This window comes from Vulpes vulpes, chromosome 1 (genome assembly GCF_048418805.1).
Source record: "Vulpes vulpes isolate BD-2025 chromosome 1, VulVul3, whole genome shotgun sequence".
In the NCBI taxonomy this organism is placed as follows: domain Eukaryota; kingdom Metazoa; phylum Chordata; class Mammalia; order Carnivora; family Canidae; genus Vulpes; species Vulpes vulpes.
In genome coordinates, this window is record NC_132780.1 from 169,036,587 (window position 1) to 169,058,397 (window position 21,811).

Here is a 21,811-nt window from a genome sequence, read left to right on the forward strand (position 1 = left end):
GCATGGAGCCTGCTTCTCCCTCTGCCTGTGTCTCTGCCTCTCTCTCTCTCTGTATGACTGTCATAAAAAAAAAAAAAAAAAAAAGTTGGATAGTACTTTAGCAGCTCTGGTTCAGTGAATTAAAAGCAAATCTCAATAATGTGTACTTGTAACATCTACCCAAGATGATTCTGAAATAGGTGAGACTCAAACCCCTATTTTGAAAAAAAAAAAAAAAAATGAAAAGGAGAGATTTAAGATGGTAGCTAGCACAGATTCATTTGGAACCAACAAATTATTACTTAATTGCTATCTTGAGATAGCAGTATACTTCTCCATTGGAGTACCCTGTTGACTTTCAAATGTCTTCCTTGTCTTCATTTGCTTACTCCACTGTTCCTGCCGGGTCCTGGCTAATTAACCATATATATCCAAACATGGCTCTGCCCTTGATTACTTCTACATTTAACAGTTCTCAGAATTTTTGTGCTCCTGGTATTTATCTTGCATTTGCAGTGTCTGATTCTGTTAGACACATTTTAACTATAATTTCTACCATATTCTTTTATTTCTAATAAGTTTTTACTGAGAACTCTGGTGGATTGAATAATTATGCTGAATTCTTCACCCCCCTGAACTAGTATTGCACATCTACACTCTTGGCATGGGCTCAGGTCGGCAGAATACTGTACTTCCTGCCTGTTGACTTGGGATTGGCCATATAACTTCCTTCAACAAATGGGATGTTAGTAGATGTGCTGTAGATGAAGTTTTGACATGGGCTTTTAGTCCTGACTTTATCATGAGAAAAATATGCCTTAGGTAAGTATAATAAATTTATATTTGGTCTCTGTCCCCCAGTCCTAAAACAGCTTCTGAAATCCTTGGAATTTCCTGAGTGATAGGGATAACAGAAGCATCTTTTCTTGTTCACAACAATCTCCTTTCTACCTATTCTCTGCTAATAAGGTTAATTTTGGTGAGGGGGCTCCTAAATAGCCTCAGGATGGAGGCTGGTTGCCAGGAAGACCCAGGCATGATAGAGGGTTGGAACCTCCTAAGGGAAGAGGAGATAGAGATTGAGTTAATTGCCATTGGCTGATAATTTAATCAGTCATGCCTATGTAATAAAACCTTCATAAAGTCCTCCAAATGGTGGGGTTCAGAGAGTTTGAGTTGATGAATACATCAAAGTGCTGGGATGAGGTGCTGTTACTCCTGGAGAGAGCATGGATGCTCCACACTGCCCTTCCCATTCATTGCTCTATAACCTATGCGTCTTTTTCATTTGGCCATTCTTGACAGTTATATCCTTAAGAATAAACTAGAAATAGTAAAGTGTTTCATTGAATTTTATGGATAATTCTAGCAAACTAGCAAATCTGAGGAGAAGGTATGAGAACCTCTCATTTACTTCCAGGTGGTCAGAAGTATAAGTGGCAACCTGAGTCTTTTCATTGGTATCTGATTAGGGACAGTTGTGGGACTGAATCCTTAACCTAAGGAGTCTGTGCTAACTCCAGGTAATTAGAATCAGAATTGAGTTGAATTGTAGGACACCTAGTTGGAGTGTTAGAGAACTGGTTGTTGGTGTGGGGAAAACCCCACACATTTAGTGTCAGAAGTGTTGAGTAAAAATAGTTCAGAAGCAGTGTTTGTGCCAAGGCCTAAATCAAACCTTCAGCTTAGAGTGAAGCCCAGCCTAAATCGGCTAAAACCCAGCCAACCCAGCAATGCCTAAAGGATAATAAATACTTGTTTTTTGAAAACCCCTGAGTTTTAATATGGTTTGTTATACAGCATAAACTGATATGCAGTTGTGTGCCAGATACTGTTTTATGCAGTGGATGGCTTATCTTAGAATTCTGTAAGTTTTTGGCTTCATAAAGTGAAAAATAAGATACCCGTCTTATTCTTGAAGTACAGGATTTTACATACTGAACATAGTATGTGAAATTCTACATACAAATATAGTAGTAGCTGTACCGGTTTAGAGAATTTGATAATATAAAGATGAAAGGGAAAGAGAGGCCAGTTAACCAATTAGGCAAGACTTTGTAGGTTACCCTCAGTGTTACAGAACTCCCTAAACCATTTTTTCAGTGCACTCAAGAATTGATGATCCTTTCAGGAACTGATACACAATAACAGAAACAGATTGTTTCTGTGCACAAACCACAGAACAATCACTTCTATTATGAAAGATATTCCTAGTGACTGTAATACATAGGTCCACTTTCCTTAATACCCCTTCCTAATATCAGGTACCATGGAAGTATATATATATATGGTCATATATACCGGTTAGGATAGGTTTGTCCCCATATAGGAGATAACTACCAAATACTGTAGTTTTAACACGATAGAAATTTATGTTTCTCTCATAGTAAAGAAATCTGCAAATACCTAGTCTGGTGCTGGTTTGGCCTATAGGTTTTATCAGGGACCTTCTCTTATCTCTGTGTTCCATTATGTTCAGTATGTGGCTCCCATATTCAGAATTGAAAGCCCAATATGCTAAAACTCCAGCTATTACTTCCATATTCCAGGGAGCACAAGAGGGAGGAACGAAAGCAAACGAGGAAGGGAAACAAATCTTCACTGGATTTCACTTATATCACATTTACTAGAATTTATGATTGTAACTGATTCAAGAGAGTCTCAAAATTTTAATCTTTAAAGCATGCATGCATTGCTGTGCCGATTTAATAATTTTGCTACTAAGCATAAAGGGAAAATTGGATGTTGAAGAAAGGAGGTAGCAATATCTGCTCACCATATCTGTCTCATTCTAGTTGACTATTTCACATTTTGATATTCCTTAAATCAGATGCATTATACTAATATTGATATGAACATTTTTGCCTTAATACCCATTATTAAATTGATAGAATATTTGATATTCTTAAAATGTGGTAGTGATATGAATATTCCTGGTGAGAATAAAATCAGAGCACAGTGAGCTTTATGGGATATGGTAAAGCCTTGTGAGTTACCCCTGTCCCACAAAAGGGATAACATTTTCAGGATTAAAATATTTGGGTCTGCCAGACTCAAAGTGTTTATTTATTCCATGAGCAAGAAACTCACCAACAATTTTCCCTTGTGGCTTCCTTTTTCTAGAATCCTTGTAATCTCCCTTCCTAAAATGATATCTAGTTATGGAAACCTTTGGTTTTGGCTATCATTGCTCTGGTCCTTCCTCTCTATGATTACTCTCTGGTCACTTTGATTGGACTTTTCTATTGCCAAAGTGTTCCAGCCAGAATGAGTTAAACCATTTTTTAGGATGTGTAACTTCTACACATAACTACTTGCATCTATTATGTGTTAATTTTAACTAGTTAAACAAGTAAAGTTCACCTCACTTCCTAGTTCTAGGGACACCTGCCTCTTTCAAGTACTTCCAACTTGGGCCACATTTCTTAGCCCAAAGAAAAATTGTCCATGTATCTAATTTGAGAAAATTTTCCAGTAATTCTTTAATTTTTGAATTAACAAAGTCATAGCTTCAGGTAAGAAGGGAAAAGAAATATATACATTAAACTTTGTGATCTATTTCATAAAATCACTTATGAAATAAACTTTTATGCTTCCTATATTGAGATGCAAGATTTGATTTTTTTTTCCTTTTCTCTTACAAGTAAATGCTTTATGTACTAAAGATATTTTGCTATATATTTGGCAAGCTTTAGATATAATGTTTGAAATCCTTTGTTGCTTAGGGTTACTACTAATAAGAATAAAACTATATTTTATTAAAAATAAGACATCAGTTTTAAAATCCTGATTTCTGCCATGTGAAAATGTGGAGAGAAATGTGTTCTTAGAATCACTGACATATGATTTAGCAGAGTTTAATGACAATTACTAGTATAAAATATAAGCTATAGATTATAAATCCTATAGGTAGAGGACTATGTAAAACTAGAGATTTAGAGTCTGGAATTAAAAATATTAGAGTCAGGGATCCCTGGGTGGCTCAGCAGTTTAGTGCCTGCCTTTGTCCCAGGGCGTGATCCTGGAGTTTTGGGATCGAGTCCCACATCAGGCTCCCTGCATGGAGCCTGCTTCTCCCTCTGCCTGTGTCTCTGCCTCTTTCTCTCTCTCTTCCTCCGTGTCTCTCATGAATAAATAAAATCTTTAAAAAAATAGAGTCTTTCAATTCTAGAAAACACATGCTTATATTTGCACTTAGCTCATGTGCATGAAGATTTTTATGGAAACTCAGAATCTTTGTACTTCTCAGAGACTTTAAGAAGGTAATGGCTGAAAATTTAACCATTATTAAAAGCATTAAGTTAACTAGCAGATATTTAACTGCCTGGACCAAGAAATCAATTACTAAAGAGAAGGAACTCAAGCTTCTATCTGCTACAGTTCTTGAGCTTTCCAGGTTCACCCTTCATCACAGAAAGAATGAATTTGCCAGTGCATGCAGTGAAGTATCTGCTATAGGCAATGTAGGTCTCTGTAACTCTCAAAGACTATTATGTTTTAATATACTATTTCTCCATAATTCATATTCTTAGTTCAATTGCCTCCCCAAACTATGTGAACCCTATGAACTCATGAGAATTATTGAATAGTTACTCTGTGCCAGATACTCTGCGAGAAAGTGGGAATAAAAGAAGAAATTCTTTTTGCCATCGTGTGAGCAGTCTTACAGGGGAGACAGTTTCAGTAATGCAGTAACAGCACTTCTACAGCTTGTAAATTTAATGGTACAACTAATAGCCCAAAGGAGAATATAACCCTACTCTAGGGGGTTAGGAGAAGGAGATATGGTAATTGAGTCTTAAGAATAAAAAGGGGAGGAATTTAGCAGGACTACACAGTGAGTGGGGGTAATGGAGGCATTCCAAGTAGAGTGAACATGGGCACATGTTTGTTTTTGTTTGTCTCCCTTACTAGACCTTCTAGAATGAAGAACCTCAAATTCTGGTAAGACCCATCATCCAACTTAGTGTAGGACCATGTTTAGCAAGTGTTTCCCACCCCCAACCCCACCCCACTCCCCCCAGTAAAAATGAGTCATCTACTCCAGAGAACATTGAGAAATGGTTGAGAAACAGGTCAGTACTCACTTTGTTAAGCACAAGAACCACTTGGGGTCTTTGTTCCCATCCATCGCCCCAGTTGCTGTTTTGGTAGGTCTGGAATAGGGGCTAGAAATTTGCATTTTCAATAAGTCCTATCCCCAACTACCAACCCCATTGTGACTCTAATGTAGGGGGTCCACAGAGTGCAGAGATTTAGGTGGAAAAGAATTTGTGGATACTTTGGAGATACTTACATCCTGGTTCTTATCAACTACCTACAGCCCACCAAATACACCTCAAGGTGCACCTCCTGTCAGCCATCAAAAAGCTTTTAAATCAACCTTAACCTCTGCTGCTCAGACCTGAAGTTAATTTTCTGGCAAATATGATGAGTGGAAAATAAATCTGCCTCCTGAGACTTAACAGGTCTTCTTGATTTTTTTTTTTTTAAGTATTAGCATGTTTTTCAAGTTCTGTGAAGCTGAAAAGTGCTAAAAAAGCTCCAGGATTAGTCATTTCTCTTAAAAAAAAAAAAAAAAAGTTTCCAGTAGCACAATGCTTACCTTGAAAGATGAAAATTTCTACCTGAGGCATTTTTTTTCTATATTTTGTAATCATAGTTGAGAATTTATGCCAACTCTACCTTTTTTAGCTATTCAATGAAACCTTTCTAAACTGAGTTGAAAATAATTCCATCATGCCTTTAACACCCACTTGCTCTAATTTAACTCCATTTGTCTCTCCCTTACTCTTTATTTTCTTGAGCATTCCAGCTGTTAACATTCAATCTAATTTTTGAATGTCAGCTCATGTCAAAGCAAGCTTTAATCCTTTTAATATTAACCTATCACCAGCCCAAAGCTGCTTTATATCATGAGAGATAGCTGTTCCCAACCCTGTGGGCATGGAGTATGATTACACATGCACACGCATGCACGTGCACACACACTAGAGTTTCCCTATAACACTGCTTTGGTGTAGTCAGGAATTTTATATGGGACAGGTAGGGATTGAGCCCCATCCAAAGTGCTTTGGTTACACAAATAGAAAAGGCTTTGTTACAAGGTGGTAGTATGCAGAAGTATTGGAGAAAGAATGTTGGCTATCATCTAGTCCTACACCTTTATTTATTTATTTATTTTTGTCTAAGAAATAGTAGAATATCACAGACAAAGCATACAGTTAATGACAGAGGTGTTGAAACCAGAACCAGTCAAGAAACCTTAAGATCCATAGTGTAATACTTTGTAAATGGACTTAAGTGTCATTGTCATTTACTTTTTCTCACTTTCTTCTTTCTCTCTCTCTCTCTCTCTCTCATGAAATGCAATTTAAAAAACTCATTACTATTCTTACTCCTTCCACTTAGACAATTTTTAAAATGTAGGAAAGTCAACTGTGTCTTGAGAGCTTGGCATAGATTTTTCTCGTATGATTTCAGGCCAGATACATTTCACATTTAGAAAACTGGTCAATGAAACAGGCCATTGTCATTGGCTAAGTCCCATGTGGAAGCAACTTGTAATAAGGTACTGGTGACTTTATTATTCTACTGGGACTTTGAGCTTTGTTACAGTAATAACGAATTCTGTTTATGAGGAAGATCACCAAATGAAAATAGATACCACTGCCATTTTATTTTATGGCTTATGCCGCAATTTAATTAGAACTTTAGTAAGAGATTGTATCTTAATTAAATGAAAGAAATGATAAATGTACTTTTAAATGAGTTTGAATAGACATAAGTTACAGTTAAATATACAGTTAAATGTTCATATTAAAAAGCCAATAATAAAGAGATAAAACAGTCTTCTATTCATATTATATACCTTGGCACTGTGGTTAAGAGTCAGTCACAATATTTTTCCTAGAGGAGTACGCAGCAGCCTAAGAAGGAGAAAAGAATACCAAAAATGTTAACTATAAGTCTTACAAGAAAATTCAGTTTAAAGTCCTATGAGACCTTACAGGAAGAGTAATTAATTTTGTTTGGGAAGTTGGAAAAGGCTTCAGGGAGTGTATGTTTGAAACAAGTGCAAACTCAGTAAAACAATGCTAAGCAGATGTTTTTAAAAGTATAAATACAGCAGCATGATATTTTTTCTGAACATTAAAAAGGCTCTTTTATTAAGCATAATTAAAATAATTATTTCTATGGAATAAACTTTCCATGTCCCGTGTCTTCAACTGAGATAACAATGCCTGCCTTTTACTTTTATTTACTATTTTGTCAGTCTTTCCATTAAGTCTGGTTTATGTAGGTCACAATTTTTTTCTTTTATGCCACTTATTTGGGTAGGAGCTTCTTGGAAAAAGTCTGTCTACATTTTCCTCTGGAAGAGTCACTTTATATTATTTTATATAATTCACATTCTTCTCTCCCCCTTTTTCACTTTATTCTCTTTTTAAATAGTATTTCAGTACTCCAGTTATCAGGAACCAGGAACAATAATATAAATATTTTTATGTTTTACCTTGTGATAAACTTAGAAACAAAATCCCAACTTCCTAGACCTAGATAATGGTTGTTAGATCAATTGCTTAACATTTAAAATGTTGTCCAAGATTTGTTGCAGGACTCTCACTGACTGATCCTGAGAAAAAGTGTCTTGACTTGAGATCCTGAGAAGGAAAGAGTTAAAGGAAGAAAATCTTGGAGGATTAGATTGATCTCAAGGGATTTGGAAACTAGGCAGATGATTTGAAGATGAAAGGAAAGATTTGATTCTGTGCTGAATTACAAGTTTTGAAGGAAATTACAGTGTAATTTTGTTCAGCTATAGATAAAGATCCACAGCCTAAATTAGTAAGGTTCTTATAACTTATCTTTTCAAATCATCATTAAAAAGTATTTCTGAAACTGTGTCAATTGTGAGCAATCACCCTTGAGGTATATGTGTAATATGAAAAACCCTAAAAAAAGAGCAGTAGCAAACAGTGCATATTAAATGTCAGTTGCAAAGGAGGAAATCTAAAAGGCATGGCATTGCATTATACCTATTCTCTGGGTCTAGGACAAAGGAAAGGGGCAAATCACTGTTGTCATGCCTTATTTACATACCTCACAAGAGCATCTCCATGTACTAGTCAACCTCCTGCTTTTGAGGGAGTTGTTAGAGCTTTGGATTCTCTCCCCCTATCCTTAAGGGGGAAGGCCATACTTAACCAGGCCCCAAAGAGCAAAACTTTGTAACCTCTTCTAGCCCATTTGTTAGACTTGACCCTAACTCAGTCATGGGTAATATCCTCAATCTAGGTTTAAATACATTTGGCATGTTGGCCAAACCAGTTAATGAGATTGCTGTCCACTGGTTAGTTTCTAGGAACAGCCTGTTTTGCTGCAAGAACAGCATGTTCTTTCCTCATTTGCTAAGTAAATACCTGAGTGGTCTGATTTCCAAATGAATTCCTTTTTCCCCACAGGGATGTGCTTTTAGAAAGGTCGAATAGCTCTTTGGTAAGAAGAAAAAACAACAAAAAACCCAAACCAAAAAAAAAAAAAAAAAAGAAAGAAAAGAAAGAAAACCCCCAAAACAAACAAACCACTGTGAATTGAACACACATACTTACCTCTATATTCCTTCAGAAGCTCCCTCGAACAACAGTAAAGGTAGGGAGAACAAGAAAGGAGAAGGCAGTGAAATCTGGGTAGTTGTTAGGTGTGCAATAACTGATGTAGCAGATCCAAGAAAGCTAGACTGTGGAAAATGGAAAAGTTTAGAAGCACACTGATTTGCATTGCAGAATCTACAAGGGATTTATGACACTAGTAATTCTGGATGTCTGATGTAAGGTGGAACTAAAAAAAGGATTGGCTGACAGTCTATTTAAGAGTGTACCTCCACTCCCTTCTATAAGCTCACTTAAATTGTAGCTTAGGTTTCTGTTTGATTTAAGGAATGAGCCGCAAATGGTGAAAACCAAAACAAAAACATGGGTTTTTTTTTTTTTTTTGCATACTTTGTCAAAACCTTTACCTGGGTACTTTAAATTCTTTTGCTGTTATGAACAGTATATTCATAAGTTTTCATTTTTCTAGCAGTTTGTTGGTGGTATACAAAAATGCCATTGACTTTTGGTTATTGATCTTACAACTGGTAACTTTGGTAAAAATCTATGATTAATTATGATAATTGGGGTAGATTCCTTTGAGTTTTCCATTTTGACAATCTTCTAAGTAATGATGACTGACTTTAATCCTAATATTTAGATATTTCCTTTTTTCTTAGTGTATGAACTATGAAATTTAGCCAAAAATTGAATAAAAATTATTAGTGATAAGTTATTAGTAATAACTATAATGGTTCACCATTGATAAGAATGTTTGCTATAGCTTTTCTATGTACACTTGTGTTCAGGTTAAACAAATTCTTTTTTTTGCCTTACCCACTGAAAATTTTTATCAAAAATGATTATCAAAGCTATTAATGCTTATTCTGCATTTATTGAAACTATATGAATTTTATGTGTTAATGTAATACATTACTTAATAGACTTTCTAACATTAAATCAACTTGTATTCCTAGAAATACAACTCAGTGATGACAGATTACCTTTTAATGCATTTCTAAATTAAATTTGTACTTTTTCTTAAACTTTAGAAGCTTTTTTTGCTCCTGTATTAATAAAAGATTGGTCTGTTTTTTCCCTTCTTTTGCTTTATTTTTTGATACAAAAAAATTAGATATATAAACTAAATTGGAGAGTCTTCATTTTATTAATTGGAAGTTTAGGTTTGGAGTTTTCTGTTTTGAGTATTCTGTTGAATTCTCCTATAAAAATCATCTGGTCTTGCTATTTTCTTGGAGTAAGAACTCTGAACTAATCATTCTGATTTTTATTTGTGGACCAATTTTGAGTCAATTTTGATGACTTTCAAAAGTATTTTATTCACTTCACCAGATCTTCAATTATATTATTTATATTTTATTTCCGTCTCTCCTGCCTTTTTAGTTATGTATACCCTTTCCATTGCTAATATTTTGTGCTGCCTATTTTGTTTCCTTAAACAATCTTGCCTGGGGTTTGTCAACTTCATTTTTTTTTTTTTTTCCAAAACCACTTCTGATTTTGTCAATCCTCTCATTATTTTTTACTTTATATGTTTCCATTCTTAATTTATTCCTTCTACATTTCTGGGTTTATTTTGCTCCTTTCTAATGTCTTAAATGCTTATACAATTGATTTTTGCTTTTTCCCCCCTCCAATATAAGCATTTTAGGCCTTAAATTTCCCTCTAAAAATGTTTGGCTATGTTTCAGAAGTCTTGAAGTTTCTTTTTTTTTTTAATTTTTTAATTAATGTACAGTTCCTTCTGTTGTTTTTGTGTGCTAACTTTGGTTTGCTTATTTTCTGACAGGTTACTCTTTTAACCTCATGTGTTAACTTTTTATTGTGATTTTTGTAATCCTTGGATTTCTATCTGGGGGAATTCTTTGAGGCCTGCACTTACAGTGCATTTCTCCATAACTATAGTACCTGAGGTTACAACCTTGGATCCCTTTAAACTATATTGTCAGTTTGTTTCCAGGCAGTATAAATTTCAGGGCAAACTAATGTAAATATGACTTGTGGTTAAGAAATCTCAAAGGGGACTTTTAAAAAAATTTCCCCTCTATCCAGAGGGAAGGTTGAGATAAACATCTCTCCTTCTGTTCTTATTCTTCCAATGTAGGTGTCACTCTCCAAGTGCTTCTGTTTTTTGTTTTATTATTCATGAGAGACAGAGAGGCACAGAGAACACAGGTAGAGGGAGAAGCAGGCTCCATGCAAGGAGCCTGTTGTGGGACCCGATCCTGGGTCTCCAGGATCAGGCCCTGGGCTGAAGGCGGCGCTAGACCACTGAGCCAACCAGGCTGCCCAGTGCTTCTGGTTTGATGCAGGCATTTCTGATCCCACCCTCCACTCTGCTCTGGACCCTGGTTTCGGCTTCTGTTCTGCCAAACACATGGCCGATTAAAAACCCAGATGAGGCTATTAGAATGAGCAGATACCCTCAGGGATGAGGCCAGCTTCAGTGCTCACCTAATCCTCATGGAACCACACTTGCTCATTGTTTGTCTCCTCTGTTTCCATTTCTTAACTTCCAGCTCAGCTCAGCTATGCTCTCAGAAAGATTTTAAAAAATATTTTACTTTGTATTTTTCTTGTTTTTGAAGGGATTTCTCTACATATGTAGTCTGCCATACTTCTGGAAAGGGAAGACCAAATTTGTGACACTTTCTGTTGTAATTTATAGAAAACTCAGATCAGTTTGCCTTAAAGAGACAGATAAAAACTCCAGAAATATGGTGACTTTTCTGTTTCGTTTGAGTCAGCATATAAATTAAATCCTCAAAGCCATAGATTATTTGTCTCTTCACTCTGCCTTTCATGATGTCAGCTTCAATCCAAAGCTATCTGTCTCCCTGACATGGTCACAAAATAGCTGCCAGCTACTTGCAGACCTACACACTTCATTATCCACATTCAGGTAGAAAGAGGCAGTCCCTTTTCTAACCATCAGATGAATTTCCTGAGCTATTCCCAATGAAAGTCAATAAGAACACAAAACCACATTTTACAGCCAAAGAAATGTCATGCTTAGATTCACTTTGTTACTGGGAACACTTACACCTGTCCCTTGTTTATGACTAATTCCTTCCAGAAACCCCTGATGTTAAGTGGAAAGTCATTAAGTGGAAAACCATTTCCATTTATTTTAAAAGAGAATTTGTGAGGCATTTTATCCCAATTCCAAATAACAATTGAATAATGCAAATAACTTTACAGAATCTTTAAAAATCCAACAATATTTGAAAATAAATATAAATTTATACATAAAATAGGGTGTAATAATTTATCCTTTATCATTTTCTCCAAACATCCAATCTTTTGGGATTCAGTTGATCTTCCACTCCAAAAACACTTAAAGGTTGTATCATAGAAAAACACTTTCAGGATAAAGTAAAGGCTAAGCAAAAGAATGCTTTGAAACACATGTAAATAGTGCATGTTCACAATAGACTAAGAGTTGTTGAAGCCGCAAACTCTTTATCCCCCTCATTTGGCATACATAAGCAAAGTCAATTGTTCTGGGTGTATCTAAACAGTGCACACAATTCAAATTAGATCCATATGATATTGTCTGACTTGAAAATGTTTGTGTTGAGTAAATTGATGAGCATGTCCTTTCCTGGGCCATAATCTTGAAAATATTATTTATATTATGCTATTTTTAGGATGTTTTAGTATAAAAGGAAAAAGCCTCATGTAGGTAAAAGGAACTGTTTGAAAATGGTTTGACTTTTCAAAAGCTATATATTATGATAGTACAAAGCAAAACATTTTATGTGTGGTAGGTTTGTAATGTGGCAAAGGAGATGGGTTTACACTGACTCAGACTGATGAGGGCTTGTCCTTGGGGATCAGTCTCTGCCAACCTCCATGCTATACACAAAGGGCAAGGAAGAGAATGAATATCAATGAGATAATCACAATGCCTTTTCAGCCAGCTTTATTTCAGTGTTTCTCTAAATGAAATTTAATCTATACTGAGATCCCAGTCACATAAATGATAGGACATTTACTTTTCTTAATTATTGGGGTTTCCTCCCTCTGAGATCAGGCATTCAGAAAGCTAGGGGAAGTGCTGGTTACTCATGGTGGTCACCAGTATTGACGCTGTTCCTTCTTATTGATATCAAGCATTAAATTCCAATATCAATCAAACATTCAGTCCATCAGCCATTTATTCCACCAATGCTAGACTTTGTCAGATTCTACTCACCAGGACACAATATATAATGCCCAGCTTTGGTGTTTCTCTTCTGCTGTTTCCCATTTTTTTCTGCTAGGTTTTTTCTGCTAGATTTCTCTTCTTTCCTGTCCTAAAACTTTTGCTTCCCATTTTCTTGATTTCTAAGAAAACAATTTTATTGCTGTGATTCACATACCACACTATTCACCCATTCAAAGTCTATAATTCAATGTTTTTTCATTATATACAGAGTTGTTCAGCACAATCAATTTTAGAATGTCTTTACCATCCTTAAAAGAAATCCCCTACCTATTATCAGTCATTCCCCATTTTTCTCCAGCTCCCCTTAATCTCTAAAGCCCTAGGCAATTACTGGTCTCCTTTCTGTATGCATAGACTTTCCTATTCTGGACATTTCATATAAATGAAGACCTAAAAAATGTAGTCTTTTGTATCTGGCTTCTTTCACTTAACATATTGATTTGCATTTCATTCATGCTGTAATGTTTATTAGTAGATAACTACTTTTTATGGTTGAGTAAGATTCCATTACATGGATAAGACTACACGTTGTCAGTTCACCAGTTGATGGACATTTGAGTTCTCAGTTTGGGACACTTATGAATAACGCTGATATAAACTCTTGCAAAATGCCTTTGTGTGGGCTATGATCTTATTTCTCTTGGATTAATTCTTAGGAGTTGGACTACTAAGTCATATGTTAACTTTAACTTTTTAGGGAACAGCTGTTATTTTCCAAGGAACCATACTATTTTATATTCTGACCAGCAATGTTGTGAGAGTTCTAGTTTCTCTTCATCCTCACCAACACTTGTTATTGTTTCTCTTGAGTTGTAGCCCTTCTTATAAGTGTGTAGGGATATGCATTATATTTTTAAAATTGTAATTAACTACACTTACAACTTAGAAGAAAATCTAGGCATCTGCCCTTCTTGAAAATATTCACATGTTCTAGTAACACTGGGTCTCAGCATTGTAAGGCAGTGATTGACTGAAGCTGTATAATTGCCATTCTCTTTATTCTGGTATAGTCCTCAGTTTTTTAGCAGTCATATCTTATTTTATGAGCCTGACACTGAGGGTAAGTGTCCGTTCTTTCTTTCTCTTTTTTTTATAATTGTGCTGTTGTTTTTCTGGAGGTAAGAAATGTTTTGTGTTCTATGTCTCTAGCAAAAGTAGAAAATGAGATAGAGACTTGTAGGGCAGCATAATTAAAGTAGAAGAGAGCAGGTTCTTTGTTGAATTAGAGATGACTCTCAAGTGCTTATAAAAAATCAAAATGGATTAAAAATCTAAATGTGAGACTTTAAACCATGAAAGTTCTAGAGAACACAGGCAGTGTTTTCTTTGATATCAGCCATAACAACTTCTTTCTAGATATGTCTCCTGAGGCAAGGGAAACAAAAGCAAAAATAAACTATTGGAACTTTATCAAAAGAAAAAGCTTCTGCACAGTGAAGGAAACAATCAGCAAAACTAAAAGGCAGCTTTCAGAATGGGAGAATATTTTTGCAAATGACATAACTGATAAAGTGTTAGTATCCAAAATCTAAAAATAACTTATCAAACTCAACACCCAAAAAACATAACCCAGTTAAAAATGGGCCGAAGACCTGAATAGACATTTTTCCAAAGAAGACATCCAGATGGCCAACAGACACACGAAAACATGCTCAACATCACTGATCATCAGGGAAATGCAAATCAAAACTACAATGAGCTATCACCTCACAAGGGTCAAATGGCTAAAATCAACAATACAAGAAACTGGTATTGCTGAGGATGTGGAAAAAGGGGAACCCTCCTACAACATGACGGGAATGCAAACTGGCATAGCCCTTATGGAAAATGGTATGAATGTTCCTCAAAAAGTTAAAAAATAGAACTACCCTATGATTCAGCAATTGCAGTACCAGGTATTTACCCAAAGAATATAAAAATACTAATTCAAAGTGATCCATGCATCTCAATGTTTAAAGCAGCATTATCTACAATAGACAAATAATGGGACTAGTCCAAGTGTCCATTGACTGATGAATGGAGCAAGCTATGGTGTGTATATATATATATATATATACATATATATATACATATACATACACACAATGGAGTATTACTTAGCCATAAAAAGAATGAAATCTTGCCAGTTAGTATTATGCTAAGTGAAATAAGTCAGAAAGACAAACACCATATGATTTTAGTCATACATGGAATTTAAGAAACAAAAACAAATGGGCATGGGGGGTGGGAAGTGTCAAACCAAGAAATAGACCCTTAACTATAGAAAACGAACTGATGGTTACCAGAATGGAGATAGTGAGATAGGTTAAATAGGTAATGGGGATTAAAGAGTGTACTTATGATGAGCACTGAGTGTTGTATGGAAGTGTAGAATCACTATATTATACACCTGAAACTAATATTACACTATGTGTTAACTAACTGGAATTCAAATAAAAACTTACAAGGCTACTCCTGCATGTTTATAATATGCAAACTATGTATTTGTCAAAAAAAATGCAATTGAAAACATTATGAACAAACCATACAAAGACAATGTGTGATGAAATGTTAATGAACTGAGAAAAACCATAGAAATTTCAATGGAGTCCTATTTTGAAATCAAATAAAATAAGTAATGCTACCATGAAAAGTTATCTATTAATACAAATGTAAAAGAGCTTATAAATTTTAAAATACATGTTTTGATTATCTTAATTTTAGGAAAATGGTTTCTTTAAAATACATTTGATTGTTGCTTGCCAAACTAAAATTGAGGGATGCCTGGGTGGCTCAGTGTTTGAGCGTATGCCTTTGGCTCAGGGCGTGATCCTGGAGTCCCAGATTCTAGTCCCTTATCAGGCTTCCTGCATGAAGTCTGCTGCTCCCTCTGTCTATGTCTCTTCCTCCCTCCCTCTCTCTCTCTTTCATGAATAAGTAAATAAAATTTAAAAACAAATAAAATTGATCTTCAGAATTGGACATTATAAGGATACCCCAATTATAGTGTTGAAGATCTAATTCCAAACAGGATTCTCGCCTTCAAACTTCTTGAAAATAAATGTCGTTCATTTCATTTCTCACAATTAATACTGATAGAATGAATGAAGAGTTATCAAATAAAATCATATAGCAGGATAATATACTGAATGCTAAATATGATGGTGTTGGAAAATTAGATTTCTTTAAATGTCTTGAGAGTAGTTACTCTAAATATAAAACCAAACTATGTTTGGAAGTAACTACATTTGGGTACATCTGTTCTCCATTATGCAATGGAATAAAACTAAATATTGTTCCCAATTAAGGGATTTAAGGCCAAATTCTGGACTGTCCATTTCAAAGAGAAATGCAAGACTTAATACATCTTATTTGGAAAAAAAAAAGTGTGGTTTTAGAGTTCTAATTCAGAACAATTGGAATTAGAAATTTTTAAACTTTTTTTGTTTTGAATTTCATCTATAATCCAAAATGCTATATCTGTTTAGATTTTGCAGTGTACTTCTAATATAGTAAAAAACTTAAAAATATTTATTCTATTTCAGGAAGTCAGATATTGCTGTCCTTGGGGTGCAACACATATATTACTTACTTACCTGGATGGATTCTTTTAACTTTTGATTTTTGAACACCTGTGTAAAGGTAAGTGTTCAAGGATTCTTCATATTTCTTCCTGATCCTGCCCAGATTATCATGAGCAGATGCTCATGGGTTAGAGAATCTTCATTTATTGAAGATAAGAGCACAGAATGGACTAGCAGGAAACAGGAACTCAGCTGATGGAGAAGTAGGAGACCTACCATTTATTTTGGTTTGCAGGATGAACTCTGGTTTGAGGCTGGTGGAGCAGGTAACTAAAGGTGGCAAGAGAAAAAGTCTTGACTTATGTTTACTTGTTAGTTTTATCTAATGGGCTGCAGAAGCTCAGCGCAGCCATTGCACTGACCATCTTACATACTAAGTCTATAGCAGCCCTTCTCCTAGGCAAGCACATACAACTCTGCTTTTGGGAGAACTGAGGCAAAACCTAGTTCTAGCCAATGGGTAAAATGCTTCCTGGGTTCTGTACAGCTAGTTGCATATCAGTGTTTACAAAAGAAAGGTCCCTGCTTCTGACCCCTCTGACAACTGGCCTGTGCTCTGCAATATGTATTCTGATCACTCCTTTTGTTATGGCATGAAGAGCTGGAACTGGCATTTATTAATCATAAAGTTATTCATTCTGCTTTAAATCCAATGACAGTGCTTAACTCCATAGCCTCTTGTGATAGTGGGTTTCACAGGTTGGCTAAATGTGGTACAAAGTAATAGTTTCTTCAACTTGCTCTAAATTTATCAGCCATTAATTCCACCAGATGACATTTCATTCTTCAGTGACATTATGGAACATTCAGATCTTTGGCTAAGAGTGTAAACAAAACCCTCTGTCAGGCTCTTAGATGCTAAATAATTACCACTTGCCATTTTCCCTTTAAATATGTTAGCTTGGTTCGATTGACTTGGAGAAAATCTTAAACTCTTCGAATTTGCCATAATTGTTTTTTTTTCTTTTAAGATTTTTATTTATTTATTCATTCGTGAGAGACACAGGGGGAGGGAGGGAGGGAGGGAGAGAGAGAGAGAGAGAGAGAGAGAGAGAGAGAGAGAGGCAGAGATACAGGCAGAGGGAGAAGCAGGCTCCGTGCAGGGAGCCTGACGTGGGACTCGATCCCAGGTCTCCAGGACCAGGCCCTGGGCTGAAGGCAGTGCTAAGCCGCTGAGCCACCTGGGCTGCCCTAATCTGCCATAATTGTATTCAAAGTTTATTCTCTTCTCCCAGTCTTTCTTAGAAATCAATTCAAATGTATATTTTTGTTAGGTATATATGTGAGGTAGCCTATTTGGGAGAATTAGTATCAATTTGTGTGAAGAGTGCACTGAGGGCTTCTAAAGTATGAGGTGTCTTGTGATGATGATGACTCACAATAAATTGTGGCCAACATTTTAGGAAGTAAGTGACAGGACACATTTAGGATTTTAAAACAGTTGAATTCGTTCCATGCCTGCCACCACCTCCCTCCCCTGCCAGTTCTTCCACTCACTCTGATTTATGAAATTCCTCTATTGAGGCTCAGTGCCTTTGATCCCTATTCCAATGAAAACTCCTTCAGAGAGAGTGGTGTTATTTAAGCCACCGTCAGCCATTTTCTCCTGGGCACAAATTGTCATGATGTATGATGCCTCTTTTCCTTTAAACCAGTCGTTTTCAAATCATGTCTTGTAGAATCCTTGGGACTGGAGTCCCGAGGGTATCATAGGAGTTGTTGCAGGATAAAAAAGAGATCAGATGGGCTTGATTTCAATAGCCAGTCTGCTTACCTGCTGTAGATATTTAGCTTCTGTGTAAGATTTCATGGGATAAGAAAATTTTATATGACTGTTATTACATCTGTTTTAGACTGAGGGTAGACCCTTAGCATGAGGCCAAGAATGAGTCTCCATTATTTTTATGTCCTTTACTCTTCGTTGATGCTCTTCTAGTCTACATTCTCCTGTATGGCCCTTGCTCCTGATTAGGGTACTCTTCCAGCACCCGCTGTTGCTTCCGTCTCCCAGGTTACAATCCAGAGCCATTCTCTTGCCTCCTATACAATTCTTATCTTTGCTGTACTAGAAAGGAAAAAAGAAGTAAGACTAAGAGAAAGAATAGTTATGAACATGCTTCTACTTCCTGCCTTCCTAAAAAAAAGAGTATTTATATAATATCACTATCTTTAAGAGCTTTGGAATGGATCCCTCCAAAAGATGAAACCTAAGTCAAACCACACTGAAAGCCTGGATAGTTGGAACTATATATGTTAAAAAAAAAAATTTCAAGTCACTTGCTAGTAGAAAATGTGAAGAAAAAAAAACATTTAGAAAGAATAGAAAATGGGCATACATTAGACCAATTCAGATTAATCTCTTCACTTTCTATTTTGACTGTATTATTGACAGAGGGAAGCTAGTATCTTAGTTTTGAAAGCATTGGGAAGAGGTTATATAAAAAGATTTAAAAACTTAATTGTATAAAATTCTACAAAATTGAAATCTTCTAATCTTCTGTAATCTTCTATAATATAAAATAATATAGCAAGACTAAAATTTAAAAGGAGTAAATGAACTGGCAAAAAGTTTACATGAGATTTGACTAAGGACTATATAATCAACTCTAGTTAACAATTTTATTCTAAAAAATTGGAACTAGGTTTTTTGATGCAGCTTATAAAACTAAGCTGGGAAACAGGATGTATGTAAATATGAGTAACAGAAACTCTATTGGCTGAACAGTCTCTTCAGAAGCTGTGAGGATCATAATGTACCTTTCATCGTTTTCTATTTTTGTTTCATTCTTAAAATTCAAAATGCAGGGACCATATAATTGGCCAGGGAATGGGGACATGCTGGATGCCCCACCAGTGTGGCCTGCAGCAGAGGTGTAGTTACCAAAAGAAAATCCAGGTATGAAAGGGCAAGGACTCTTTAGGCAAAAGGAGCAGATGCCCACTAGAGAGCTCACTTAGTTTCAGAAAAACAGAGGAAAAACAAATCAGTTAAATGGACAGAGGATATGAATTATAATTCCTAGATGTAATGTAAAGCAATATAGGTGAAGAAAATACTCAAATCTTATAAAAAATAAGATACCAAGTAAGACAGATTTTTTTTTTTTAACCATTAAGAGAATAGCACCTCTCAAAAGTTAGGCATAAAATTACCATTATAATCCCTCAATTCTACTTCTCTATGTATATTCAAAAGAATTGAAAGTTAAGAAGTCAGATACTGTACACGTGTTCATAGCAGCATAGTCATAGTTGAAAGATAGAAGCAACCCAAATGCTTGACAGATGAAGGGATAAACACAATGTGGTATGTAAGTACGATAGAATATTATTTAGCCTTGAGAGTTAAATTCTGATACAAGCTACAATATGGATGAACCTTAAACATTTTGCTAGGTGAAATAAGCCAAACACAAAAGAACAAATATTGCATGATTCCACTTTAATGAGATGTCTAGATTAGGTCTCATTGACACAGAAAGTAGAATACAAGTTACCAGGGATTGTGAGGAGGATAGAATGAGAAATTGCTTAATGGTACTGAGTTTCTGTGTGAGATGATTTTTTAAAAGTTCTGGAAATGGATAGTGGTGATAGTTGCACAATATTATGAATGTACTTAATACCACTGAGTTGTACACTTAGAATTTACTCTTTTAATCATTATCTTACATGTATTTGACCACAATCTTTTAAGATGAATAGCTGCTTTGAATTATGTATTTAACTAGTACATTTATACGGAGGGTGGGAATGCAAATTTATACACCCACTTTGGAAAGCAATACAATATTTTTTTTTAATTTTTTTAATTTATTATTTATGATAGTCACACAGAGAGAGAGGCAGAGACCCAGGCAGAGGGAGAAGCAGGCTCCATGCACCGGGAGCCCAAAGTGGGACTCGATCCGGGGACTCCAGGATCGCGCCCTGGGCCAAATGCAGGCGCCAAACCGCTGCGCCACCCAGGGATCCCGCAATACAATATTTTTTATCAGAAACCTCCAAAGTGTTCCTATCTTTTGACTTAGCTATCTCATTTCTGAAGATATCTTCTTAAAATAGTGAAAAGCTATTTGCATGAAGATAATGATAGCAGTCTTAAAAAATAATAGGTTAACCTAAATGCAAAAAAGGGAAGTATGTCACAGTAACTCAAAGAAACATTATGTAGTCATTAGATATTATGATTGAGATATTTGCTATATTAAGATTATAAGATGGCATTATGAAATGAATATGATTTTGTTGAAATATTCATGTCAACAACATGCATGAATGAAAACTTCTGTGGTAAACTCAAGGAAGTGTAGTGAATATACTTTTATTTATTTATTTTTTAAATATTTTATTTACTCATTCATGATAGAGAGAGGGGGGGGGGGAGGGCAGAGACACAGGCAGAGGGAGAAGCAGGCTCCATGCCGAGCCCGATGTAGGACTTGATCCCGGGACTCCAGGATCACGCCCTGGGCCAAAGGCAGGCGCTGAACCGCTGAGCCACCCAGGGATCCCCGAATGTAGAATATACTTCCTTTTAAATTTTTCTTTAAGTGTTGTTAATTTTGCCTTAAGTGATAATATTTAACATCAAACAAAATTAAACTTTTAAAATACATTATTGAAAAAGATAGAAAAGAGAAAGAATTCCTAAATACTTGTAGCAGAAATTACAAGGAAAATTTGAAAAGTAATCTTTCCCATTATCATTTGTATTGTAAAAATAAAGATACTTTTTTTTTTTAATGATAGGCACACAGTGAGAGAGAGAGAGGGAGGCAGAGACACAGGCAGAGGGAGAAGCAGGCTCCATGCAAGGAGCCCAATGTGGGATTCGATCCCGGGTCTCCAGGATCGTGCCGTGGGCCTAAGGCAGGCGCCAAACCGCTGCGCCACCCAGGGATCCCTAAAAACAAAGATACTTAAACAATACCTAACAACTAGACTGATAATAGGAATCCACTTTATAAGAACCTTATTTATAAAACTATACACATTATTTTAGCGATGGAAGGAGCATGGAAGCTTATATAATGTGGCTATATATGAAATGCACATTTTACACAGCAATGGAAAAGAAATAGTGAGATGAAGTGGAAAATGGTTTTACAGATATTGGCAAAAAGAAGAATAATAAAACAGAATGTCTTAGGAAGATTCTCAGATGCAAAAATCTTCAAAGAAGACACTTTTCACAAGAAGTGGCAGGAAAGAATATCTGTGTGCTAAGAAGTCTCGGAATAACTACGTAGAACATCAAATGGCATTGCCTCATAAGAAATTAAAAACAGTATAGAAAATAGATGGAAAAAATTTAATGAGCAAATATTTGAAATTAGGAAAAGAGTGCTGAGAACAAAGGAACTGACTACTTTCACAGCCAGAAATTACTTTCTTAGTGTGACACCTCTTTCTGGTACTTTTCCTAGATAGGAGTAAATTCCCAG

The 21,811-nt window shown here is 35.6% G+C and overlaps 1 long non-coding RNA gene across 1 annotated transcript in view; it reads left to right on the forward strand.

Annotated features, from left to right (window-relative positions):
* The window catches only part of LOC112926378 (uncharacterized), a 231,547-nt gene that overhangs the window by 79,537 nt on the left and 130,199 nt on the right, over positions 1-21,811 (forward strand). Inside the window, exon 2 of the long non-coding RNA XR_003236327.2 lies at positions 16,326-16,422. This is a non-coding gene — a long non-coding RNA (uncharacterized lncRNA). The remainder of the gene's footprint in view (positions 1-16,325; positions 16,423-21,811) is intronic.